We start from the raw sequence: 12,551 nt of genomic DNA, 5'->3' as shown, positions 1-12,551 counted from the left end.
GTGAGGTGGTGTGTCCAGAACTATAGACAAGCAACAGCTAAATAGCGGATACAGAGAGAGAGGTATATTGTAATTATTTTTGTAGTGTCAGGCAATGCTTTATGGGGAAAGTAACATGTGAGCATACTCTGGAAGACTAGCAAAAGATTTGGAGGGTTATAGAGGGTTATAGAGATGCAATTTCTGGGTAAAGGGTAAAATATGAACCAAAGAAAGGAATGTCAAGGCTTGTTTGTTGTTTCATATTTTTAGTAAGGCAGAGACATTAGTTTGAGACTTTTATAGCATGAAAAGTACTATAGCATCATATAATGTTAGATTTGGATGTGTTCACAGAGATTATTTACTCTGCATAGCTGTCACTGATGTAGAAATGAAAGCCTAAAGAAATATTATGTACCTATTGCATTTATATGAGCTCTTATTGCAGGAAGAATAAGGTTGCAAAGAGAAACTTAAACTTGAAAGGGATAAGTGGTATGCATCTGATGACTGAAATTGAATACCCAATTTAGGAATTTAGATTTGAATAAAGAGCCAGTGAAGGTTTTCTTTTTTTTCAGTATGTTCAGCAGTCTTTGCTGGTCTCCGGATGCAGATCAGAGTTTAAATTGCACCTGTCACTTCTATCTCTCACTAACTCTATGATTGGGGGCAAGTTCATTAATCTTTCTCTTGATGTTAATACTATGTCCCTCAAAGATTACTAAAGGGTAGTTTAGGTATTGCATGCATGGTGTTTATCTAATATTGGCATAGAGTATATATTAGAGTATATATCTATATGGCATAGAGTGCATATTAAGTACTTAGGGATGAAATTGTCACATTTGAGTTTTATGTCAGGGGCTTGATAAAATCTGTTTTCATGGGGTGCCTGGGTGGCTCAGAGGGTTAAGCCTCTGCTTTCAGCTCAGGTTATGATCTCAGGGTCCTGGGATCAAGCCCCGCATCGAGCCCCGCATCGGGCTCTCTGCTCGGTGAGAGTCTGCTTCCTCCTCTCTCTCTCTCTGCCTGCCTCTCTGTCTACTTGTGATCTCTGTCTATCAAATAAATAAATAAAATCTTTAAAAAAATCTGTTTTCAAACAAAAACAGATGAAGGTATCATATTTTTCAAGTGTGGAAAAAATAGGGGAAGAAAAATTGGAAGCAGGATGATATACATTACAATGTCCCAGGAAAGAAGTGGAAGGTTACTGAACTGGATAATCAAAAAAAGAAAAGTCAACGTCTTAAAGAGAGGCTGAGTGTATGGCATTTAGTCACTGACTACATATGAGAAGAAACTGGGAGAAGACATAATTGATCGACAGGACACATGGGTATCCCTTTAATAAAATATGAATTAATGAAGCTAATCCCTACAACCATAGGTTTTAAGGAAAAATGAAGAATAGTGATCTTTGTGCAACTCTTGAAAGAATGGCATGGGAAGAAGCAGCCCCAGGAGGAGCCATGTTTTGGGACTGTTCACAGAAGAGGCTGAGGACACAGTGGATTTTTCTGTTGACTCATCATTTGGTCTAAAAGGCCCAGTGTTTCAGTTTGAGGTTTTGGGTGGGATGTGAGAGTGGGTAAGCCATATAGGCAGAACAATCTTTAAATGAGGGTATCTGGGGGGCCTGTATTTTCTGTGGTAACTGATACAAACAAGCATAAAGGGCTTGGTGGAATTGTTGCTGATGGTCTCCAAGACAGATTTAGATGTTGATACAACTGTTAGAGAATACAGGAGAGTGGCAGGAGCTCACGAAGTCCTGTTTTCATTCCTTGGCATCTTCAAAGGTAGTTTTAAGAACACAGAAGGGGTCACAACATACAGAACTCTGTGAGAGCTCCATTACTTTTGATGGTATTGAGGCTGAAAATTTTTAAGAAGGGAAAGGAAATGAGAAAACTATTCCATACAGCATTCTGAACATCAGTGAAAAGATCCTTAGTGAAATGGAAGTAGTTGAAACCTTATTAAACGTGGTCAAGCAATGTTGGAGATTAAAGTATCAATGAATGGGGCGCCTGGGTGGCTCAGTGGATGGGGCCGCTGCCTTCGGCTCAGGTCATGATCTCGGTGTCCTGGGATCGAGCCCCGCATCAGGCCCTCTGCTCAACGGGGAGCCTGCTTTCCCCTCTGTCTCTGCCTGCCTCTCTGCCTACTTGTGATCTCTCTCTCTGTCAAATAAAATAAATAAAATCTTTAAAAAAATAAATAAAGTATCAATGAAAATTAAATATTAGGTTTAGTCAAATATGGATAATAGACTTTAGAAAAAATGCTCAATGATTTTACAAATCAACAAGAAAAACAGAAAACACTCAAATAAGAGTAAGATAATAAATAGGGGTCAGAAGTCAAAAGAGCCAATTAAAAAAAAAAAGCATAGGAAAAATAGTTAACACAGCTATTAATAAAAAAAATACAAGATAAAATGAGATAACACCTTTCCTTTAAAATATTGAAAACTTGAAATTAAATTCTATATAATAGTGGCACTTGGGTGGTTCAGTTGGTTAAGCATCTGACTTTGACTCAGGTCCTGATGTCAGAGTTTAGGATGGAGCCTCCCATTGGGCTCCATACTCAGTAAGGAGTCTGCTTGTCCCTCTGTCCCTCCCTGGCTAATGTGCATGTACATGTGTGTGTATGCATGCACACTCTCTAATAAATTAATAAACTCTTCAAAAAATTCCATAGAATACATAAATATTTTATATAAACATAGTGTTTTTTTTTGAAGATTTTATTTACTTAAGAGAGAGAAAGCACATGAGCAGGGAGAGGGAAAAGCAGACTCCCCACTGATCAGAGAGCCCAATATAATTTTTTTTAAGGATTTTATTTATTATTTATTTGACAGAGAGAGATCACAAGTAGGCAGAGAGGCAGGCAGAGAGAGAGAGGAAGAAGCAGGCTCCCTGCCGAGCAGAGAGCCCGATGCGGGACTCAATCCCAGGACCCCGAGATCATGACCAGAGCCGAAGGCAGCGGCTTAACCCACTGAGCCACCCAGGCGCCCCGAGAGCCCAATATCAGACTCGATCCCAGTACCCTGGGATCATGACCTGAGCTGAAGGCAGATGCTTAACTGACTGAGCCACCCAGGTGCTCCAAGTATATTGATATATTTTTGTGTACATATTCATCCTGGTGTTTGAAAGGAGGCAGTAAGTGAATCTCTCTTATGTTTCTGAGGAGAATGATGAGTTAATTTGTAAAATGTTCCCAACAGACAACCTTTTATATATTAAGTGTATTTAAAATATTCATATACTTTGATCCCTGAATTCTACTTTTGGAATATATCCTAAGGAAACTATCAGATGTATATGAAAGGATTTATTTATATGCATTCTAATTACAACATTATGAAATAAAATATTGGAAATACTCTAAAAATTCAAATAAAGGTGGACAGCTGTTAAGTTTCAAACCTCCAAGTCTATTAAAGGATACTGGACAACACTGACAGTACTTTTTTTTTTTTCAAAGATTTTATTTATTTATTTTGACAGACAGAGATCACAAGTAGGCAGAGAGGCAGACAGAGAGAGAGAGGGAAGCAGACTCCCTGCCGAGCAGAGAGCCCGATGCAGGACTCGATCCCAGGACCCTGAGATCATGACCTGAGCCGAAGGCAGAAGCTTAACCCACTAAGCCACCCAGGCACCCCAACACTGACAGTATTTTAAATAACTTTTATTATGCAATACTGGATGCACAAGAAAGAATATCTGTCACATGTATGTATAATTTGATGCATTATTAAAAGTACATGCATGAACCACTTAATAATGTAAGTACTAGAACATTCTCAAATATCACTGAAGCTACCAGTAGGTAGATACTGGACTTTTACCTGTTCAACTAGTATACAGAAACCTATCCCTAATTTCTTGGTTATGTTTATGGTATTACTGAAGTGTAAAATACATAAAGAAAGATGCCCAAATCATACATCTGCAGGTTTGAATATTATAAGTGGACATAACCAGCATCTAAATCATCAAACTGAACATAAGAAGCCTTCCCCAAGGAGGCTTCTACTCCTTGTGCTTCTCCCTAAAGGATTATGTCATTATTCTGACTTCTAATATCATAATTAGTTATGCCTGATTTTGAACATTGTATACATCAATTCACATCGTATGTATACTCGTGTGTCTCTCACTTCTTTCTAAGCATTGTATGTGTGGCTTATCTTATTTCCAGAATGTTGGAGTAAGGTTTTCTGAAAATCTCCTCCTCCATATAAGAAAAAGAACACTGGCAAAAACTGTTAAAATCAGCAGTTTCAGAATTTTGGAACAATGTGAAGCAATTTGAGTAATGTTTTTACTCAAGATAAACAGTAGAATCTTAGTAAACAGGGAGTCTTGTGGCTTTTTTTTTTTTAATTTATATTCTCCTTTTTTTTTTTTCTTGTGGCTTTTTTAACTTGTCCTATTCGCATCCCTTCTGCCCAGCTCCATAGTAACTTTGAAAAACAACTATAGTAGCTGTGAAAACCAAGAGCCTAGCATCCAGAGGGTACAGAAGAATAAATTTGGGGCACCCCCAAAGCCCATTCCCACAGATTTGCCACATTTGACCCTTCTGGATAAGCTTCATTCTCAGATCATGTTTTTATTTTACCTGACTTAGAGCTCTCTCTAAGTGAGCTACCTACAAGGCATTTTACAAAAACAAACAAAAAAATCATTGGTCAATGTTTAATTTGAAGCTGCTTGAGGAAGCATTACTAGTTGGGCTATGAAAAGCCTGATGGGAAACCTTGAAAGGAAAATAAAACCTGGGGAATAAGCCATCCCTAAGAAGCTTGGAGAAGCTCTAGTTTATTCCTGGGAATCTAGAAGGTCACATACATACACAGAACTGAGAACATGTGCAAAGCTATACACATGTCCAGGAAAGACCTGAGAGGGCCCCAATCTCTCACCTTTGGTTGACCTTGAGGCTCTGTAGGAACAAGAAGTAAAGGCTAATGCAGAGTCATAAACTCCCTCCTGGAGCATGAAAACAAGTCCCAATGTATATTAAACATACAATAATCAGGTCTAGCAAGGGTGCAGAACACATAATCAATATACCAGTATCAGTTGTATTTCAGAATACTAGTAATGAACAATCTGGAAAAGAAATTGGGAAAAGAATTACTTTAAAGAGCATCAAAAAACTAAATACTTCAGAAACACTTAAGCACAAGGCATGCACTGAAAACTACAAAACATTATTGAAAGAAATTATAGAAGATCTACATAAAAAGAAAAACAGAGGCACCTGGGTGGTTCAGTCAGTTAAGCATCTGGCTCTTGATTTCGGGTCAGGTCATGATCTTAATGTCATGAGATTGAGCCCTGTGTCAAGCTCTGCACTGGGTGTGGAGCCTACTTGGGACTCTCTTCCTCTCCCTCTACCCACCCCCGTCTCTTTAAAAAAAAAAAAAAAAAAGAACAACATCCTATAGTCCTGAGGAATTAAAATGGTCCAAATGAAAAACTCTTTAAATTTATTGATGGGTCAATGCAATTCATTGTCAAAAGCATCATTCCTGGATATTTTATATGCCCCACTGAGAGAAAAGGGTAGTAATACAATACCATGGCCCTTAGAATTCTGCTTGTATGGAAACAGTATGATCTTCTTGTTCCTGCAGTTCCCTAATACCATTTATTTAATGCCAGTTGTGTTATTGACCATGGGACAGCATCTTCATTGTGCAGCCCATGAATATTGTTTCCCAATGACTCAAAAGTGGTTACTGTGCTTCATTGATGATAACCAGAAAGGTAAATATTATGCATAGTACAAAGGAAAGTATAAACAATTATTTTTCTGGTCATATTAACTTTATGATTTGAGAGCATAAAACAACACCTCTCCAACTGCATCTTCTCTTGAACTCTTTAGGCTGCACTCCTAGAATGTGATCGCATTTTATGTTGTCCATACCCCTGCCTTCCATACACTGCCACCAATGGAGAAGAGAGGCAAAGACCCAGTGTTCAAAACAAGAATGGATCCCTTCATGCATGGAATATCCATCCGTCATTGAGCATGGTATAATCCTGACTGATGAAGGTATAACCTCACCACATCAAGTAATCAGAAAATCCATTTGGCATTGTGGAGTAAACATCCTATTGCCTTCAGAGGTATTCGGTACAGCCATTCCTTAGAGACTGCCTGGAACATGGTGCAGAACTTGTGAAGAAGGTGGATGACCTCCTAGGTACTGATGGTGGAGATCCTAACAATAAATATTGACTGCTGCCTTCCCTGCTGCCCTTGGCTGCTACAGACTTGAGGCATAACCATGGTACAACACAGAGGAGTAAGAATCCACAAAGGGACCTATTCAGGGTAGGTCCCAAGGGCTTACAGCGGACCATTGTTAGCCCAGATATCTGAGCGTCTCCTGCCTTCTCTCATGGGATAAAAGTCATCCCAAACCAGTGTGTCAGCACTATTCTGGTGGCCCAGTCCCATTGGAGTATCTAGTCAATCCCATAGTCTCATTAGAGGGTCAAATACCTGAGGTGGAAGCAGAGTCTGTGGCCCACATGGCCCCTGATATTGACTCAGGGGACCCCAACTGGAGAGTACTACTGGCTCTGGCAGGCTTGAGCTACTGGAATGGGACTTAGAAAGTTTTGAGGTTGATGCTTCCAATTATACTCACCTGGGACCAAGTGTAGGCTCGAGGTGCACTGCCTAGAGAACACTGCTGGCCCTGGTGAGTTCCAGGCATAGAAAGTATATTAGAACATTTTTGGGAAGGCATTCCAAAACACGGGGATGCCCAAAGCATGGGGGCACAGAGCAGGAGCCCCTCTAGCATAGGTCGAAGAAAGATATTGGCACAGACCATTAGTTTATGAAAATCCATTTCCTTTTCTTCTAGGCAGACAGCAAGATTGCATTTTCCAGGTTTCCTTAGTGTTAGGTGTGACCCTGTGAGTTCTAGCTAGTGAATTGTTTATAAAGAAATGAGATATGCCACTTCCTGACCTAACCCATACACTTATAGGATATATCTCCAAATTCAGGATAGGCTTGGGAGCTATGCTTCACAGATGACCTACCTTGTCTTCATTTTCTGAATCATTTAGTGAAGCAGAACCCTCTAACCCCATGGCAGATTGAATTTGGAGAAAGAAATACACTTCTATTGCATGATACCACTGAGTTTTCGGAGCCTACCTGTTATAGTAGCTAAATTAATATGGTAATATTTTAAGGCTGTATGTATTTATGTCAGAATTCTTAAAGTTATTAAAATTAAGCCTGTAAAATAATTTAGAAAAGGGGATTATTGCCACTAATGGCCAAAATAAGTTTATTGAGCATTGTGCCCTAAAATTATGACATAGCTGGTAACATTAACTTCACATATAAGAGAAATACTATAGATGTAGTCTGCTTTAGTTTTACCAAGATTATTGACCACGTTTCTCATGGATCCCTTTTAGCCACATACTTAAAATAAAAGGGTAGGAGCTATATCAACTTGGTGGAAATTTCTAGTCAAGTTCCAACACCTTTGTCATTGTTTCTCTTTTCTTCATTTTTAGTAGCAACTTGAATAGAGACAGATGAAAAATGCTTATCTAATTTGCAGGTGATGAAAATCAACCTGAGATAATATGATATGTCAGAATCAAGATTCAAAATGATAGACTGAAGAGATAGACTGAAATAGAGAAAATGAAATTCAGCAAAAATAAATATAAGTTATGGAATTGAGTTTTAATGTAATTTACCTCAATATAGCAGATATGGCTTGTTGTAAAGGGTAAAATTGAGGACATTTCTCTAAGGAGTGATTCAAAATCCACAACTTGCCAAGAAGTCACCAAAATGGTACTTCAGTTGGCCTAAAAAAAATCGCTCAGATAAAGATTAGGAGTACAGATAGATCTGGAACCCTTAAAACAGTGATTCTTAGTAGAGTTTTATTTTGTTTTGTCTTGTTTTTAATTTGTGGGTATATGTGTGCGTGTGTGTGTGTGTGTATAATTTTTTAAAATAATTCCATGCTTTTGACATAGGAAGCATTACTACCCAGCCATGCTATGTATCCAATAATACATGAGCCAGGTCAAGACTTCAAAGAGTTTTCTTCTGTCATTTATTACCATGAAATGTCCCACAGGATATTATTATGGGCAAATGTTGTTTAGAATCACCTAGACTTAAAACCCAACTACAGTTAATATAAAATCTTAAAGTATGATTATAAGGTGTTAATTTTTCAGGTATATACTATGTGTAAAAAGGGAGCTTATATTTTGGTTTTTGAACAGAACTTTACTGGTAGCTATCTACAAGTTCAGAAAATTATGTCACTGCTAGTCATACTATTGTGTTAATTTTTCAGGTATATACTATGTGTAAAAAGGGAGCTTATATTTTGGTTTTTGAACAGAACTTTACTGGTAGCTATCTACAAGTTCAGAAAATTATGTCACTGCTAGTCATACTATTCACTTCTATATCCGCTGACTTTTGATGTTGGTGTATTAATGGAGATTTTACGTATAGGTGCAATCATCTCTTTTCTTTGTTATGTCTGCCATTTAATCTTTTGCATATTGAAGTGCACATTATATGCTGCTCTTTTTTTTTAAAAAAAAGTCTCATTTATATTACACTTAGGATTTTAACTTTTTTTAAACTATCTTTAGAATTCTTCATTTCATTAAGGTTTTCACAAAATACGTAACTCAAACATAATTGTCTATGTCTACTCCAAAATAGAATAAAATATGTGGTTAGCACACAAACTTAATGATCTTTTTCATTCTTAAAAATATAAATACTAACAATGTTCAAGGCTCTACAATTTTCTTCTCTATCTATGTTACTTTTTAAGGCTTTAAAGCTTTTAATGAGTACTCTTCTTGTCCTCAGGGTACAATGCCCACAGGCAAAGAATATGGATACATTCCTGGGGGTGACACATACTGATCTATGTTGCCTCTGCCTTTTAAAAACTAAACAACCAGATGTCCTCCAACAGTTCTCACACTTTCATTAAGTATCTTTCTACTACAAAATAATAATAGAAAGGGGTTAAGTTCCCAGTAGCATTCAAGCTCTCACGGATCATTCATGAAGGGAGAGAAAGAAAACCCTGGTTTCTTCCAGGATAGAATTGTTTCCTTTTATCCAGAATAACCCCATTAACTGATATAGTGTATATATGTGTGTGTGTGTGTGTGTGTGTGTGTATTATTATTACTAATATATTATATATATGTAAAAGATTTATTTATTTTAGAGAGAGCGAAAGTGGGGAGGGGCAGATGAAGGAGAGGGAGAGAGAGAATCCCAAATAGACTCCCTGATGAGCACGGAGCTTGATCCCACCACCTTGAGATCATGACTTGAGCTGAAATCAAGAGTCCCACGCTCTACTGACTGAGTCACCCAGGGGTGAGCTGCCTGCCAATAACCTATGTAGTTTAAACGCTGGGTTATATCAAACATTTTTAGATTAAATCAGGTTGACATAAAGGTAATCTTTTGGTTGGGTAGTTCAGAAGAGGTTAAAGTTTAGAGGAAGTTCATGTTGGTAAAGTACCACTGAAAGTACATTCCCCATCAAGCGTCATTTCACTTGCCAGCTTTGGGGGCAGAGCCAGGGCCCCTGCCTTAGGAATGAAATCCGAGGCAAGAACCTCCAGCACACAGCTGACTTACTCCTGGTTTTTCCGGGTTTGAGCTTGTTGCCCAGCTTTTGCTGCGCCGTGAGGAGCGCTCACTTCATTTTCACAAAATGCAGGTAATCCTGGAATTGGTCCTTTTAAAGGTAGTTGGCCAGGATGTCCAACCTCCCACATTCCCTTTCACCTAGGTGGCCACCGCACTTTCTGGAAACGCAGCCCCACCCTCTATGAGCCCAGGGGCCCCCCTAGGTTGGCCTCTGCCGAGACCCCCACCTCGTACACCTCCTGTGGCTCTGAGCAAGAGGCCTTCTTCTGCTGGTGGGGCCAGGGCGTGGGGGAAGGGTGTAGAGCGCAAGCTCGGTGCAGACCCTCTCGGCGGTAGGGGGCGGGGTCGGCCTCACCTGGGTCACGTGGTGCAGCTCACGCAGTACGCGCTGCGAGGCAGAAGCCGATGGGCACCTGGAGCTGGCGCGTGAAGAGAACGTGAAGAGAAGGTGGTCCCGGGGTCCGGGGGTGCCTGGGCCTGTGCGCCCTTAATGCTGTCCTGGTCAGCGCGACCGAGTGCTCGTCAGTGCGGGTGACTTGGCGCGCGGGCCTGTGGTCTCGTCACAGGGCCTCCTTCCTTCACTGAAGAGCTGACGGTGGCCCCCGCGGGGCAGCCGGTGAGTGTCTGGTCTCAGGATGGGAGTGGGGCGAGGGTGGGGGACCAGGCCCATGGCCAGCACCCCTCCTCCGCTGTTGAGCACATGGTTGCCAGGAAACTTCTTCCGGCCTTGGCTCCCGTTTTTGAAGTGTTGCTCTCCATTGTTTAGGGCTTCAGTGGGTTCAGAGAACCACGGCTCCTGTGATCAGGAACAGCTTTCCTTCCAGAATTCTCAGTGTGGGTGTGGACTGCGTGGGTGGGCGGGCATCCAGGTAGCCCTCCTGCGCTCCCCCTCCTGGCTCTGGGCTGCCTTGCCCTCTTCGACTTCTAGGAATGTTCTGGAAAGAGGAAAAGGATGACTTGGCCTTGCCAAAGTTGCTTCACAGGTTCTGGGCCTAGGCCTTCTTTCTCTAGCCTTTGCAGGTCTTTGGGGAAATCGACCTCCCGAGGCTCTGGATGCCTGGAAGTTCTCTCATCTTCACCCACCCACCTGAGGGGGTGGGAGGCTGTGGTAATTAGAATATGAGTTTGTGCTGTCGTTGTTCTTTCTCTCACTGGGATATGAGTCGCCTTGGAGAAGGGTGGGATGTCTCTTTAGAGAGGTATTCTGTTAGTTTTCAGGTACTGAAGAGAAATGGCCTTGTAACGGGTACATTTGGCTGAGGTTTCAGGCTTCTCTGCTGAGGACATTGAGTCATGTTCTAGGGGCTCATCGAAGTCAAACCCAGGTCTGCTGGATCCATTTTGGTTTCCATTCCCATCAAGAGTAGCCATCTTGTCCTAAGCTCCCTGAGGGGCTGTATCCAGTTTATATCCAGTTTATATCAGTTTCTTCGGTCAGTGCAAAGTAGAGCATGCTCTTAGTACCCATGGAAAGCTGGGGCACCTGGGCAAAATGTGGCTTCAGGGAGGGTACCAGGTAGGTGCCAGTCAAGCTCAGAGTTGCAAAGGCTGCAAGCTGACACTGAGAGCTGGGACAGGGATGCGCCCCCTTCGAGAGGCAAATTGTCAGTGACAGTCTCCAAGGAACTGGGGAACTGCTGGCTCCACGACAGGGGTGGCTCTCCCTTGTCCAGAAGAACAGTATGCCATTTATCCTAAGCCCAACCATTTGCTGATGCTCAGACCTCTTCACCTTGGAGAAGCAGGGCTGAAGAGTTCACTTCACAGTCCGCTGAGATTCCCTTTAGGGGTTCATGCTGTCTTGACATAGCACGTGTCTGTAGGAGGCAGCCTTGAACAGAAGTGATACTGAACACTCCTGGCTAGAGATGTGGGGTGGGGGGAGTGGGGAGTGGGGGTATGGGGTTGGATGCTTAAAGATGCTGGATAGAACTGGGAGAAGGAGCTATAAAGGGAAGTCTCACTTGTTGCAGAGGTGCCTGAGCTGGTCAGTGCTGCTGGTAGACTTGTCAGGGGAAAGAAGATGGCAGGTGGGTGTCCCCCACTATTCCAGGCTCCCCATACTCTCCTGGGAACTGCAGTGTCCATGCCCTACCTCACATTATCACAGTCATAGTTGCAGAGGAGCTGAAATGGTAGCTTTGGGGCCAAGGAGTGCAATGGTGCCCTGAGATGTTTAACATCATGCTGGCATCAGGTTGGTTCTCCCCAGATTTGATTAGAGTTTTGAGTGTGAGGTCAGCCTGCAGGTTCACAGCACTTTTGCTTCAGCAAAAGCTTTGCTCCTCCTGATCATGCTGCTTTCCTGAGCTGGGGTCAGAAATGAGGTGCTTTGGGCTAAAGTAGTCAAAGGTGACAGTGTCTGCAGGCTCAGATCTGCACATGCAGCTCATCACCTCTGGCGTGGCCATGGCCATCCTCAGAGCTGCATGGGGCTCCAGGCCAACTGAGTTCAAACCTTGCTGCTGCTCGGGGGCTTAGCCACACTCAACCATACTGTAGGCCATGCTGTGCCTATAGCAGTTATGATGCGCAGGTCGTGGGGGCAAGGCTTCAGGGGGATGAATCCAGATACAGTCAAATATTAATTATTTGAAATCATTTTTGCAGGTAGATTAGTTTTCTACTAATGAATTTCAAGGATTATAAAGGGGGCATTACAAAATTTGTTATAAAAAGAGGTGTTGAATCATATAGGTTCAAAAACCACTGTTATAAATGTCTACATCTCACCTATAAAAAGGTTTGATAGTCTCTAGAATTTAGAATTATAGTGATGGTTTGTGAAGTGTTAATAAGGTATTTAGAATATAGCCATTTAAGGAAAATGTCAGATA

The sequence above is a fragment of the Mustela nivalis genome (genome assembly GCF_964662115.1).
Source record: "Mustela nivalis genome assembly, chromosome: 12".
In the NCBI taxonomy this organism is placed as follows: Eukaryota; Metazoa; Chordata; class Mammalia; order Carnivora; family Mustelidae; genus Mustela; species Mustela nivalis.
The sequence above is the reverse complement of the archived record's forward strand: the minus strand, read 5'-3'. Positions refer to the sequence as shown.